Here is a 14,821-nt window from a genome sequence, read left to right on the forward strand (position 1 = left end):
CACTCAGGACCAGGATAGGGAAACACTGCAACCTGGTCTCAGACTAGACGTAACATAGTACATGTAAATCCGGGACACTCAGTAACATATAGAGCTTTTTGTGCACTCAAGTTGGTGGCAGAACAAGAGGAGTTATTATAGAATGCCAGCAAAAAAAAAGCCTGTAGTTACATGTTGCTTATGAGTTCAGTTTACACTACTTTTGGATTATAATTGGATTTTAAGGCTCATATGAATGTCCTGCTTAATCCAATGTTTGTGTCATCATTGCAAATCAACTGCATTATACTTTTTTTAAAACACCTAAACTTCAAGCAGTAAAATAGCTGTTTGGCCAGCTTTTGCTACAGTCCATATCAATGAGCATTAGCATTCTAGCTAAATACTGCTGCATCCAAAATAGTTATTTTGTAAAGATCACAACCAAATATAATCTTAGCAACTTTTCAGACAAGAATCAAAGCATCATTGTAAGCGTATGAGCACCCCAAAAAGTTATTTTTGTTAACAAGTAATAAAAACGTAAATCTAGGCTATGTTGAATGGGCGCAGATGGCGATTGGCTTTCTTACTGCCGCCAAGAGTCGCACGCATCTGTGTGCGTATCAGTATGTCGTACTGAAAAAGGGTCTATACTATATGCGTTTATGTACACAATAATACTGAGACCAGGTTGCAGCCAGCAAAAACAACAACATATGGAATATGTAAAAAATGCTGATGAATGAACAGATTGTAGCTGTGAAATAGGCAGCTGATCACATATTGACCATACAGTGTTATTGATGTTTCGTGCAAACAAACAATTGAATTCCCAGAATGAAAAATGGTCTCTTGTACTGTCACCTACTGTATGTGAAACTGAACTCTCTGTTTGGGCCTATGGCTTGGGGGTTAATGTGAGGGCAGTAATTTAGTGATGATGAAAGCTGAACATGGTATTTTATTACCACCAGGTGCATAATAATGACATTGTAACATACTGCTACAAGTTTTTCTATGATTGACTCTCACAAGGTTGTTTTCCATATTATTCAGTGTCCTAGTGAGGGTAGAGAACAGCACTTTCACCAAGAGGCCTACAGTACTGTATATCCTGACATATCCAAGAGGTTGGTTTCTAAGGAGAGGCCTACAGTACTGTATATCCTGACATATCCAAGAGGTTGGTTTCTAAGGAGAGGTCTACAGTACTGTATGTCCTGACATGTCCAAGAGATTGGTTTCTAGGAGAGGTCTACAGTACTGTATGTCCTGACATATCCAAGAGGTTGGTTTCTAGGAGAGGTCTACCGTACTGTATGTCCTGACATATCCAAGAGGTTGGTTTCTAAGGAGAGGTCTACAGTACTGTACGTCCTGACATATCCAAGAGGTTGGTTTCTAGGAGAGGTCTACAGTACTGTATGTCCTGACATATCCAAGAGGTTGGTTTCTAGGAGAGGTCTACAGTACTGTATGTCCTGACATATCCAAGAGGTTGGTTTCTAAGGAGAAGTCTACAGTACTGTATGTCCTGACATATCCAAGAGGTTGGTTTCTAGGAGAGGTCTACAGTACTGTATGTCCTGACATATCCAAGAGGTTGGTTTCTAAGGAGAGGTCTACAGTACTGTATGTCCTGACATGTCCAAGAGGTTGGTTTCTAGGAGTGGTCTACAGTACTGTATGTCCTGACATATCTAAGAGGTTGGTTTCTAGGAGAGGTCTACCGGACTGTATGTCCTGACATATCCAAGAGGTTGGTTTCTAGGAGAGGTCTACAGTACTGTATGTCCTGACATGTCCAAGAGGTTGGTTTCTAGGAGAGGTCTACAGTACTGTATGTCCTGACATATCCAAGAGGTTGGTTTCTAAGGAGAGGTCTACAGTACTGTATGTCCTGACATATCCAAGAGGTTGGTTTCTAAGGATTGCATTGTGTCCATTACTTTATGGCATAGATCATAATTATTGGGGGTTTGACACTGTGCTGATGAAAGTTATTATATGAAAAAAATAGTATATATTTTTTACCTTTTATTTAACTAGGCAAGTCAGTTAAGAACAAATTCTTATTTTACAATGACGGCATAACCTGGCCAAACCCTCCCCTAACCCAGACGACGCTGGGCCAATACCGCCCTATGGGACTCCCAATCATGGCCATTTGTGATACAGCCCAGGATCAAACCAGGGTCTATAGTGACGCCTCTATAGCACTGAGATGCAGTGCCTTAGACCGCTGTGCCACTCGGTAGCCCTTATATGGGTGCCCTGCATGGTTAAATTGTGCTGAAGTAAATTAATAAAGATAAATCAACTAGTGAACACTGACTCTGTACTCCTTAATACACTAGCCACTTTTTCTCATCACTATCAACAAATTAAGAAATGGCACTCATACAGTCAGTCATTCTATGTGTTTTCAACATTTGGGCAAATATTACATTTAGCAAAAGTGTATTTATCCAAATTGAAATAAATCTGCTGCATACAGAATCAATCTGCTTATTATAAGAGTTACAATACGTCACCATACATTTTTCATAGAATTCGTCGTTTGATTCAGATGTTAACTGAGGATTGTATCACACTACTGCCAAGTTGAAAGGCTGAACCTGCTATTGTCACCTCCACTGTGGCAGGCAAATTAGTATGAAAACATCAGCTTATCATTTCTATCAAAAGGCAGCTCAATGACTAGTGAGCTACAAAGTGTACATACTGTATGTGGATTGTGTCAATTCTGCATCTACAGTTGAAGTCGGAAGTTTACATACGCTTATATTGGAGTCATTAAAACTCATTTTCCAACCACTCCACAAATTTCTTGTTAACAAACTATAGCTTGGAAAGTCGCTTAAGACATCTACCTCGTGTATCCAACAATTGATTACAGACAGATTATTTAATTTATAATTCAAAGTTTACATACACTAAGTTGACTGTGCCTTTAAACAGCTTGGAAAATTCCAGAAAATGATGTCATGTCTTTAGAAGCTTCTGATAGGCTAATTGACATCATTTGAGTCAATTGGAAGTGTACCTGTGGATGTATTTCAAGGCCTTCAAACTCAGTGCCTCTTTGCTTGACTTCATGGGAAAATCAAAAGAAATCATCCAAGACCTCAGCAAAAATTGTAGACCTCCACAAGTCTGGTTCATCCTTCGGAGCAATTTCCAAACGCCTGAAGGTAACACATTCCTCTGTACAAACAATAGTACGCAAGTATAAACACCATGGGACCACACAGCCGTCATACCGCTCAGGAAGGAGACGCGCTCTGTCTCCTTTGATGCGAAAAGTACAAATCAATCCAATAACAACAGCAAAGGACCTTGTGAAGATGCTGGAGGAAACGGGTACAAAATTATCTATATCCACAGTAAAACGAGTCCTATATAGACATGTCCTGAAAGGCCGCTCAGCAAGGAAGAATCCACTGCTCCAAAACCGCCCAAAAAAAGCCAGACTACGGTTTGCAACTGCACATGGGGACAAAGATCGTACTTTTTTGAGAAATATCCTCTGGTCTGATGAAACAAAAATAGAACTGTTTGGCCATAATGACCATCGTTATATTTGGAGGAAAAAGGGGGAGGCTTGCAACCCGAAGAACACCATCCCAACCGTGAAGTACGGGGGTGGCAGCATCATGTTGTGAGGGTGCTTTACTGCAGGAGAGACTGGTGCACTTCACAAAATAGATGGATCATGAGGAAGGAAAATTATGTGGATGTATTGAAGCAGCATCTCAAGACATCAGTCAGGAAGTTAAAGCTTGGTCGCAAATGGGTGTTCCAAATGGACAATGACCCCAAGCATACTTCTAAAGTGGCAAAATGGCTTAATTAAGGACAACAAAGTCAAGTATTGGAGTGGCCATCACAAAGCCCTGATCTCAATCCTATAGAAAATTTGTGGGCAAAACTGAAATAGCGTGTGCGAGAAAGGAAGTCTACAAACCTGACTCAGTTACACCAGCTCTGTCAGGAGGAATGGGCCAAAATTCATCCAACTTATTGTGTGAAGCTTGTGGAAGGCTACCCGAAACGTTTGACCCAAGATAAACAATTTAAAGGCAATGCTACCAAATACTAATTGAGTGTATGTAAACTTCTGACCCCACTGGGAATGTGATGAAATAAATAAAAGCTGAAATAAATAATTCTCTCTACTATTATTCTGACATTTCACATTCTTAAAATAAAGTGGTGATCCTAACTGACCTAAGACAGGGAATTTTTACTAGGATTAAATGTCAGAAATTATGAAAAACGGAGTTTAAATATACAGTGCCTTGCGAAAGTATTCGGGCCCCTTGAACTTGGCGACCTTTTGCCACATTTCAGGCTTCAAACATAAAGATATAAAACTGTATTTTTTTGTGAAGAATCAACAACAAGTGGGACACAATCATGAAGTGGAACGACATTTATTGGATATTTCAAACTTTTTTAACAAATCAAAAACTGAAAAATTGGGCGTGCAAAATTATTCAGCCCCTTTACTTTCAGTGCAGCAAACTCTCTCCAGAAGTTCAGTGAGGATCTCTGAATGATCCAATGTTGATCTAAATGACTAATGATGATAAATACAATCCACCTGTGTGTAATCAAGTCTCCGTATAAATGAACCTGCACTGTGATAGTCTCAGAGGTCCGTTAAAAGCACAGAGAGCATCATGAAGAACAAGGAACACACCAGGCAGGTCCGAGATACTGTTGTGAAGAAGTTTAAAGCCAGATTTGGATACAAAAATATTTCCCAAGCTTTAAACATCCCAAGGAGCACTGTGCAAGCGATAATATTGAAATGGAAGGAGTATCAGACCACTGCAAATCTACCAAGACCTGGCCGTCCCTCTAAACTTTCAGCTCATACAAGGAGAAGACTGATCAGAGATGCAGCCAAGAGGCCCATGATCACTCTGGATGAACTGCAGAGATCTACAGCTGAGGTGGGAGACTCTGTCCATAGGACAACAATCAGTCGTATATTGCACAAATCTAGCCTTTATGGAAGAGTGGCAAGAAGAAAGCCATTTCTTAAAGATATCCATAAAAAGTGTCGTTTAAAGTTTGCCACAAGCCACCTGGGAGACACACCAAACATGTGGAAGAAGGTGCTCTGGTCAGATGAAACCAAAATTGAACTTTTTGGCAACAATGCAAAACGTTATGTTTGGCGTAAAAGCAACACAGCTGAACACACCATCCCCACTGTCAAACATGGTGGTGGCAGCATCATGGTTTGGGCCTGCTTTTCTTCAGCAGGGACAGGGAAGATGGTTAAAATTGATGGGAAGATGGATGGAGCCAAATACAGGACCATTCTGGAAGAAAACCTGATGGAGTCTGCAAAAGACCTGAGACTGGGATGGAGATTTGTCTTCCAACAAGACAATGATCCAAAACATAAAGAAAAATCTACAATGGAATGGTTCAAAAATAAACATATCCAGGTGTTAGAATGGCCAAGTCAAAGTCCAGACCTGAATCCAATCGAGAATCTGTGGAAAGAACTGAAAACTGCTGTTCACAAATGCTCTCCATCCAACCTCACTGAGCTCGAGCTGTTTTGCAAGGAGGAATGGGAAAACATTTCAGTCTCTCGATGTGCAAAACTGATAGAGACATACCCCAAGCGACTTACAGCTGTAATCACAGCAAAAGGTGGCGCTACAAAGTATTAACTTAAGGGGGCTGAATAATTTTGCACGCCCAATTTTTCAGTTTTTGATTTGTTAAAAAAGTTTGAAATATCCAATAAATGTCGTTCCACTTCATGATTGTGTCCCACTTGTTGTTGATTCTTCACAAAAAAATACAGTTTTATATCTTTATGTTTGAAGACTGAAATGTGGCAAAAGGTCGCAAAGTTCAAGGGGGCTGAATAGTTTCGCAAGGCACTGTATTTGGTTAAGGTGTATGCAAACTTCCGACTTCAACTGTATTTATTTTGTCCATATATTCTGCTTATTGTCTGTCTGTGTATTATGTTTATTGCGGCAGCACCCTTCCAACAAGTCAAATTCCTAATATGGAAATGTATTTGGAAAATGAAGGGGATTCTGCTCTATACTCTCTCTTGTCTTTGAAATCCGGTTTCATTTGAGACATCTAATTCATTCACAACAGTCCTCTAAAAAGAATCAGACTTTTAAAATCCATGATTCAGTTTTCTGGCACATCTAAGATTTAATGTCCCTTCAGAGTACAGCGCTTCTCTAAAATTGCATTTGCTCTATGCATTTGTCGGTTCAATCGGCATGTAAAATCAAATCAGTTTTCAGCTGAGCTGACTAAAACAGGAGGCCTAAACACTTGCTACAGGCCAGACACATTATGAAGATATGACTAGACTAGGTAGATTATTCAAGCCCCAGACACTTAATGACAGTATAATAAATAACACATTATCTGTAACGATAGATTTTCAAATGTTTTGAGCTACTCCCTCCTAATGTGAAGGCTCTTCACTACAGCAGTATCTGACCAAGTCACTCTGTGCTCTTGTGCATGTCAGTGCATGTGCGTGTCACCTTCATGAACTTAATGATATTAATATTAACAAAGCTGTTATTCTAACAGCTTTTCCCGTTTCTTATCTTCCCAATTAGAGAGATATGAATCAGAGACTAAAATTTGCTATTAGCATTTACAACATTACAAAATAGCTTTAATATGTTAATCCATGGGGAGTTAATCTTGTAAGGAGTTCGTAATTGAATGATGGTTGAATTATAGTAGTTGTATCAGGTATGAAGGTAAGACCCAGATGCAGACAACGTTGAATTAACAATGGTTTAATAATCAAACAGGGGCAGGCAATAAACAGGTCAAGGCAGGAAGGGGTCTGTAAACCAGAGGTGGAGCAACGGTACCGGACGGCAGGCAAACTCAGGGTCAGGGCAGGCAGAGGTCAAACAATCCAGAGGTGGGGCAAAGGTATAGGTTGGCAGGCAGGCTCAGAGTCAGGACAGGTACGGGTCAAAACCAGGAGGGCGAGAAAAAGAGAGACTGGGAAAAGCAGGAGCTGAGACACAAAACCGCTGGTTGACATGACTAACAAGATGAACTGGCAGCAGACAAACAGAGAACACAGGTATAAATACACAGGGGATAATGGGGAATATGGGTGACACCTGGAGGGGGGTGGAGACAATCACAAAGGCAGGTGACACAGATCAGGGTGTGACAAGTTGCGGATAATTGTAGACTAACAGTTCAATTTTATTATTGAAACCTGCTTTTTCAGAGGTCAACAAGTTTAGATTTGCAGTGTAAACACTTGCAGGCCAAGTACCCCTTTTTAAAACTTTCACCTAAAATGACATACCCAAATCTAACTGCCTGTAGCTCAAGCAAGGATATGCATATTCTTGATACCACTTGAAAGGAAAATCTTTGTTGAAGTTTGTGGAAATGTTAAATCAATGAGGAGGATATAACACATTAGATCTGGTAAAAGGTAATACAAACAAAAAAACATGAAATGCAAGAGAAATGCCATACTTTCAGATAGGAGTCTAGGTGTAATTTAGATTTTGGCCATCAGATGGCAGCAGTGTGTGTGCAACGTTTCAGGCTGATCCAGTGAAGAATTACATTACTGACCAATATGTTGTATCAAGTCTGCCAGGAGTTTGCCCAAATGTGCCAATAGATACATTTTCAAGTACACAACAATAGAGAACATACAAAAATGCTATGGTAATAAAACATTTAAGTTTACACACTCCTAGGAATGTCATACATGATGGATCATTAGCTTATACACTAACTTTCACACATCTAGATGGCCGGTCAAGGTGGTTGTGGAGCTAGAGACAGCAGTTAGGTCAAACTGTAGACACCAGTTTCCTACATTTCAACATAAACATGTATTTTATCAAACAAAACTATGCTACATTTTATCACTGGCACCCTCAGGAAGACAAATCAGAGCAAGATTACTGAATGTAAGTACATTATTTACCTTCAGAGGTGAATGTATCAAACCAGTTGCCGTGATAAAGGTTTTTTGTTGTTGTGCACTCCCTTCAAACAATAGCATGGTGTTTTTTCACTGTAAAATATATTCTTAATTGGACACTGCAGTTTGATTAACAAGAATTGAAGCTTTCGGCTCATATAAGACATGTCTATGTCCTGGAAAGGTGGCTGTTTTATACAACGTCATTCTAGTCATATTAGCGCATGTTAGCAACAATCGTCCAGGTTTAGTGACACCCATCCCGTAGAGGTTAAAAGTCTTTCGCTATATTTGTTTAGCAAACTTAGCTGAGGGCAATGACCAACAATGGAAAGCAACAGTGTTAACAGATGTGATTCCCCCTCATTTGTAACAGCATTGAACCTGATAACAGCATTTATGTTTAAATACACTCCCTCAGGGTAGTCATCTATTACAACAAGACACAAGTTCATTTAAAACCAAATGGAGTGAAGAAAAGCTATCAGTACCAAGTTTTACATCCAATACTTGTTTGCTTCTTACAATTGGAAATGAATTGGTTGTGAAAGAGAGCGATAGAAAAATGCTATCAGAGAGACATTGAGATGGTGTGGTAGAGAGACTAAAACTTGTATTTATATTTTATTTAACCTTCATTTAACTAGGCAAGTCAGTTAAGAACAAATTCTTATTTACAATGACAGCCTACCCCGGCCAAACCTGGACGACGCTGGGCCAACTGTGCGCCGCCCTATGTGATGCAGCCTAGAGTGCTACAGAGAGATAGAAAGACAGAGGAGGACAGAGTAAGGTACTGTTGTGCCCTTTTGACACTACCATGCCCGATCCAAACCTTACTATGCTAGTTTGGATATTTTCTTTTCACATTGACGTTTCTAGAATGGTTCTGTTCCTCAGTTGTGCTCTTGAAAATGCAGGTGGGAGCCACAGAGAGAAACACTGGAAAAGAAACTGATATAGAGGAACAGAGAGAGATCTATGAAAAAGTGACTCCTATGGCCATGGCAAAACCTGCTTGGGGTCACTAGCTTCACCCCTATTGGGATACACTTTAAATTAGGCTAGACTATCTCTTCACTACTTTACATGCTACTGGTCTATGGAGACAAATCCAAACTTTGTAATTAACTTCCTTGAACCGAGGCTGAACAAACAGCATTTTCCTTATTTCATACTCATATCTTTTAAGTGGTCTTTGAGCAAGACCAGAAAAACTATAGATTTTCATCCTCCCGCTTCTCTCCCTCAAACTGTAATTTCTCGCATCTCAAGAGCCAGACAAATTAGAGAAGAAAAAAATAGGACATTTAGGGACCTCCAGCCAAATTCGGCGACTTATCGCGTTTGCAATTGGAATTACCATCTGTAATGATAATGAAACGTGAATTTTCAGCCTATTGCAATTTTAATTAAAGCCTATTTCCAATGAATTAAAGGTTAAATGTAATTGTACTCTTGGCTGGAAGCTGGTTCCGCTTGCAACTGGATTGTCTCGTCTAGCCGGAGAATGCCCATACACCCCTGAAATGGAACTCCAGGGATTGATCTAGACAGAGAATGCCCATGCACCCCTGAAATGGAACTCCAGGGATTGATCTAGACAGAGAATGCCCATGCACCCCTGAAATATAACTCCAGGGTTTGATCTAGACAGAGAATGCCCATGCACCCCTGAAATAGAACTCCAGGGTTTGATCTAGACGGAGAATGCCCATGCACCCCTGAAATAGAACTCCAGGGTTTGATCTAGACGGAGAATGCCCATGCACCCCTGAAATGGAACTCCAGGGTTTGATCTAGACGGAGAATGCCCATGCACCCCTGAAATAGAACTCCAGGGTTTGATCTAGACGGAGAATGCCCATGCACCCCTGAAATAGAACTCCAGGGTTTGATCTAGACGGAGAATGCCCATGCACCCCTGAAATAGAACTCCAGGGTTTGATCTAGACGGAGAATGCCCATGCACGCCTGAAATGGAACTCCAGGGATTGATCTAGACGGAGAATGCCCATGCACCCCTGAAATAGAACTCCAGGGTTTGATCTAGACGGAGAATGCCCATGCACCCCTGAAATGGAACTCCAGGGATTGATCTAGACGGAGAATGCCCATGCACCCCTGAAATAGAACTCCAGGGTTTGATCTAGACGGAGAATGCCCATGCACCCCTGAAATAGAACTCCAGGGTTTGATCTAGACGGAGAATGCCCATGCACCCCTGAAATGGAACTCCAGGGTTTGATCTAGACGGAGAATGCCCATGCACCCCTGAAATAGAACTCCAGGGTTTGATCTAGACGGAGAATGCCCATGCACCCCTGAAATGGAACTCCAGGGTTTGATCTAGACGGAGAATGCCCATGCACCCCTGAAATAGAACTCCAGGGTTTGATCTAGACGGAGAATGCCCATGCACCCCTGAAATGGAACTCCAGGGATTGATCTAGACGGAGAATGCCCATGCACCCCTGAAATAGAACTCCAGGGTTTGATAATAATGAAGCTTCTCATTTTCCTCTTCCTTTATTTGAATTCATCTAGCTACTCCCCATCCTGTGTACATTACACATGTCACTGGGAGAAAGTGTTTTTCATTTCACAAACTTCCTCTCAACTTGTGTCTGTAGCAAAAGTGAGTTTAAACACCACACAAGTTGAGGTTGAAGTAGGTTCAAAAAGTGGGCACACAGCTTGACTGTTAGAGCCAAGGTAAATGTGATCGACCAGGGTTTCGAAACTTGGGTCTTCTGTGTGCCCCAAGACTGTGTTATCCCTCTGAGCTAAACCACACACAGAACTCCATGACAGTCTAAGACAATCCCTTTGAAGTCTGACTCACTGTAAACCCACATGACTGCAAAGCACCAAACAAAGTAAGTTGTGTGTTGGGGGAGCATGCATGGTGACACTCTCAGAAATATCTATTCATTTCTACTTCAAAGCAAATGAAACCTTGACAGGAGAGACGGTAGTGTGTTTACCTTCAAAGGACTGCAGGGATTATCTGTGGGAGAAAAAAATACTTGATCAATTAGGATTATTTGATCAATTAGGATTAATACACAATTTCACAAGGACCTATTGATTTACTGAAATACTGAAATACAAAGTCATCATTTCTTTAGAGTAAACTTCATAAAACCACATTTTTTTCACATTATCAAGAGCAAGAGCCATGTTTGTGTCTCATTGAGAAAAGAGAGTTGAGAGAAGTAAGTTAAACTGACCAAGTCAATCCTATTCTTGAATCTGTGGTCGTTAAATATAAAGGTTTGTGTCACGCCCTGACCTTAGAGCTTTTTATGTCTCTATTTTGGTTTGGTTTGGTGTGATTTGGGTGGGCATTCTATGTTCTATTTTCTATGATTTTGTATTTCTTTGTTTTGGCCGGGTATGGTTCTCAATCAGGGACAGCTGTCTATCGTTGTCTCTGATTGGGAACCATACTTAGGTAGCCCATTTACCTCCTTTCTGTGTGGGAAGTTAACTTTGTTTGTGGCACTAATGCCCTGTAAGCTTCATGGTTGTGGGTTTTTTCTTTTCGCTTTTTCTCCGTTTGTTGTTTTTTCAGTGACATTTTGAAATAAAAAGGAAAATGTACGCTCACCATGCTGCACCTTGGTCTTCTTCCAGCAACGGCCGTGACAGTTTGAAATGTTTAAGTTTGTTCAATTTAACTGGGGGCGGGGAGGGGTTCAGCTTGATTAGCCATCTCCTCCACTGAAATCTGCATACATGGCTTTAGTAGAGAAAAGTTGAGTCAGGGGTTCTACTTTGAGTGCCAGTTTCCCGGACCCAGATTAAGCGTTGTCCTGCTGATTTTCCATTGGGCATACTTTTTAGTCCAGGAGTAGGCTGAATCTAGGTCTGGGCAACAGGCATGTGTTTCTATACTGTCATTATAAACAGCCCTTTATTCAAGGATTAAATTCTACATTGACTCCTGGGAGTTCCCGGGGTGTCAGACATCAATATCTTTGACCATTGTGGCGGATTAACATTCATATTCACATTGTTATGGGGGGGGCTTAATGAGCTTTGGATGCGCCGAGCCCCCCCCCCCCCCCCCCCCCCCAGATGTGTCAAGGGGCAATGTGGAATCAATTCAGAGTGCAGCAAGCTTCTGTTCCAGTTGAGCTGTTATCAAATTGCTCAGTCATTTACTCTATCCTGTCTCCTGCTGTTTTCAAATGAATAAGTATTTCATACTCATATTCTTCTCTATAAAAGCCTTTTCCAAAGTAATAGTTTGGAGAGCTCTGAAATGTGTCTCCTGCTGTTTTGAAAGTAATCAAAGCATCTCTAATGTCCTCTTATTCATTAAATGTCATATGAGCTGACTAAACTGAGCACCATCTAAAACAAACAATAGGACTTTGCCTGTGACAAGCTAATTCTGAAACACCATAACTCAGCCGGCCCTATAATGAACCAATTTACTAAGAGAACAACACGACCCTGCCTGTAATTAACTGATTGGGAAACAGCAGATAGTGCTCTGTGCGTATTTAGACTTTCTCAGCAGAGCTGACTGGTGAGCTGCTGTGACGTACGCTACTGTTCAAAAGTTTGGGGTCACTTATACATTTCCTTGTTTTTGAAAGAAAAGCAGATTTTTTTTGTCAATTAAAATAACATCAAATTTATCAGAAATACAGTGTTGACATTGTTAATGTTCTAACTGGAAACGGCTGATTTGTAATGGAATATCTACAAAGGCGTACAGAGGCCCATTATCAGCAACCATCACTCCTGTGTTCCAATGGCACGTTGTGTTAGCTAATCCAAATGTATCATTTTAAAAGGCTAATTGATCATTAAAAAACCCTTTTGCAATTATTTTAGCACAGCTGAAAACTGTTGTTCTAATTAAAGAAGCAATACAACTGGCCTTCTTTAGACTAGTTGAGTATCTGGAGCATCAACATTTGTGGGTTCGATTACACGCTCAAAACGGCCAGAAACAAAGACCTTTCTTCTGAAACTCGTCAGTCTATTCTTGTTCTGAGAAATGAAGGCTATTCCATGTGAGAAATTGCCAAGAAACTGAAGATCTTGTACAACGCTGTGTACTGCTCCCTTCACAGAAGAGTGCAAATAGGGTGTAACCAGAATAGAAAGAGGAGTGGGAGCCCCGGTGCACCACTGAGCAAGAGGACAAGTACATTAGAGTGTCTAATTTGAGAAACAGACGACTCACAAGTCCTCGAATGGCAGCTTCATTAAATAATACCCAGAGAATACCAGTCTCAACGTCAACAGTGAAGAGGCGACTCCGGGATGCTGGCCTTCTAATCAACCTACCAGGGTGTTTACAAACATTACAGGAACAAGATCATCCACATGTATCGATCACATTTTTACTAATACTATAGAACCTAGCTATAAAGCTGTATCCGTACTCATTGGATGCAGTGATCACAATATAGTCGCTATATCCAGGAAAGCCAAAGTTCCAACAGCTGGGCCTAAAATAGTGTATAATACAAAAGTCTTTGCTGTGACTCTTATGTGGATGATGTCAAAAATATTTGTTGGTCTGACGTGATTAATGAGGAGCATCTAGACGCTGCACTTGATGAATTTATGAAATTGCTTCTTCCAATTATTGACAAACATGCACATGTTAAGAAACTGGCTGTTAGAACTGTTATGGATCCATGGATTGATGATGAATTGAAAAACTGTTTCGTTTAAAGAGATGGGGCAAAAGGAGTGACTCCCCATCCCTCATGAGGGAGCATAATCATCGACTGACACTAATTAGCATAACGCAATGGACATAAATATTCCTAGGAAATATTCCTATTAATGAAAATCACAAGTGAAATATATTGAGACACAGCTTAGCCTTTTGTTAATCACCCTGTCATCTCAGATTTTCAAAATATGCTTTACAGTCAAAGCTAGACAAGCATTTGTGTAAGTTTATCGATAGCCTAGCATAGCATTTTGTCCAGCTAGCACCAGGTAACTTGGTCACGGAAATCAGAAAAGCAATCAAATTAAATCGTTTACCTTTGATGAGCTTCGGATGTTTTCACTCACGAGACTCCCAGTTAGATAGCCAATGTTCCTTTTTTCCAAAAATATTATTTTTGTAGGCGAAATAGCTCCGTTTGTTCTTCACGTTTGGCTGAGAAATCGCCCGGAAATTGCAGTCACGAAAACGCCGGAAAAATGTTCCTAATTAGCTCCATAATATCGACAGAAACATGGAAAACGTTGTTTATAATCAATCCTCAAGGTGTTTTTCAAATATCTATTCGATAATATATCAATCGTGACTGGTGGCTTCGTAGTAGGATAGAGAGAAACAATGGCCGCATTTGTCCTTTTCGCACCAAACACTCTGAGAGCTTCAGCTGACCACTGACGCAATTTTGACGTTCAGGCTCATTTTTCAAAATAAAAGCCTGAAACTATGTATTTTGACACTAGACACATTAGGGAAGCCGTAGAAAAAGGAATCTGGTTGATATCTCATTCACTGCTCAATAGGGACGCAGAGCCTTCTAAATAAGAGTCCCTTCCTGTTTGGATTTATCTCAGGCTTTTGCCTGCAACATCAGTTCTGTTATACTCACCGACAATATTTTTACAGTTTTGGAAACTTTAGAGTGTTTTCTTTCCTAAGCTGTCAATTATATGCATATTCTAGCATCTTGTCCTGACAAAATATCCTGTTTACTACGGGAACGTTATTTTTCCAAAAATTAAAATACTGCCCCCTAGTCACAAAAGGTTAAGAAACTGGCTGTTAGAACTGTTATGGATCCATGGATTGATGATGAATTGAAAAACTGTTTAGTTTAAAGAGATGGGGCAAAAGGAGTGGCTAATAAGTCTGGTTGC

This window comes from Oncorhynchus clarkii, chromosome 24 (genome assembly GCF_045791955.1).
Source record: "Oncorhynchus clarkii lewisi isolate Uvic-CL-2024 chromosome 24, UVic_Ocla_1.0, whole genome shotgun sequence".
Lineage (NCBI taxonomy): Eukaryota > Metazoa > Chordata > Actinopteri > Salmoniformes > Salmonidae > Oncorhynchus > Oncorhynchus clarkii.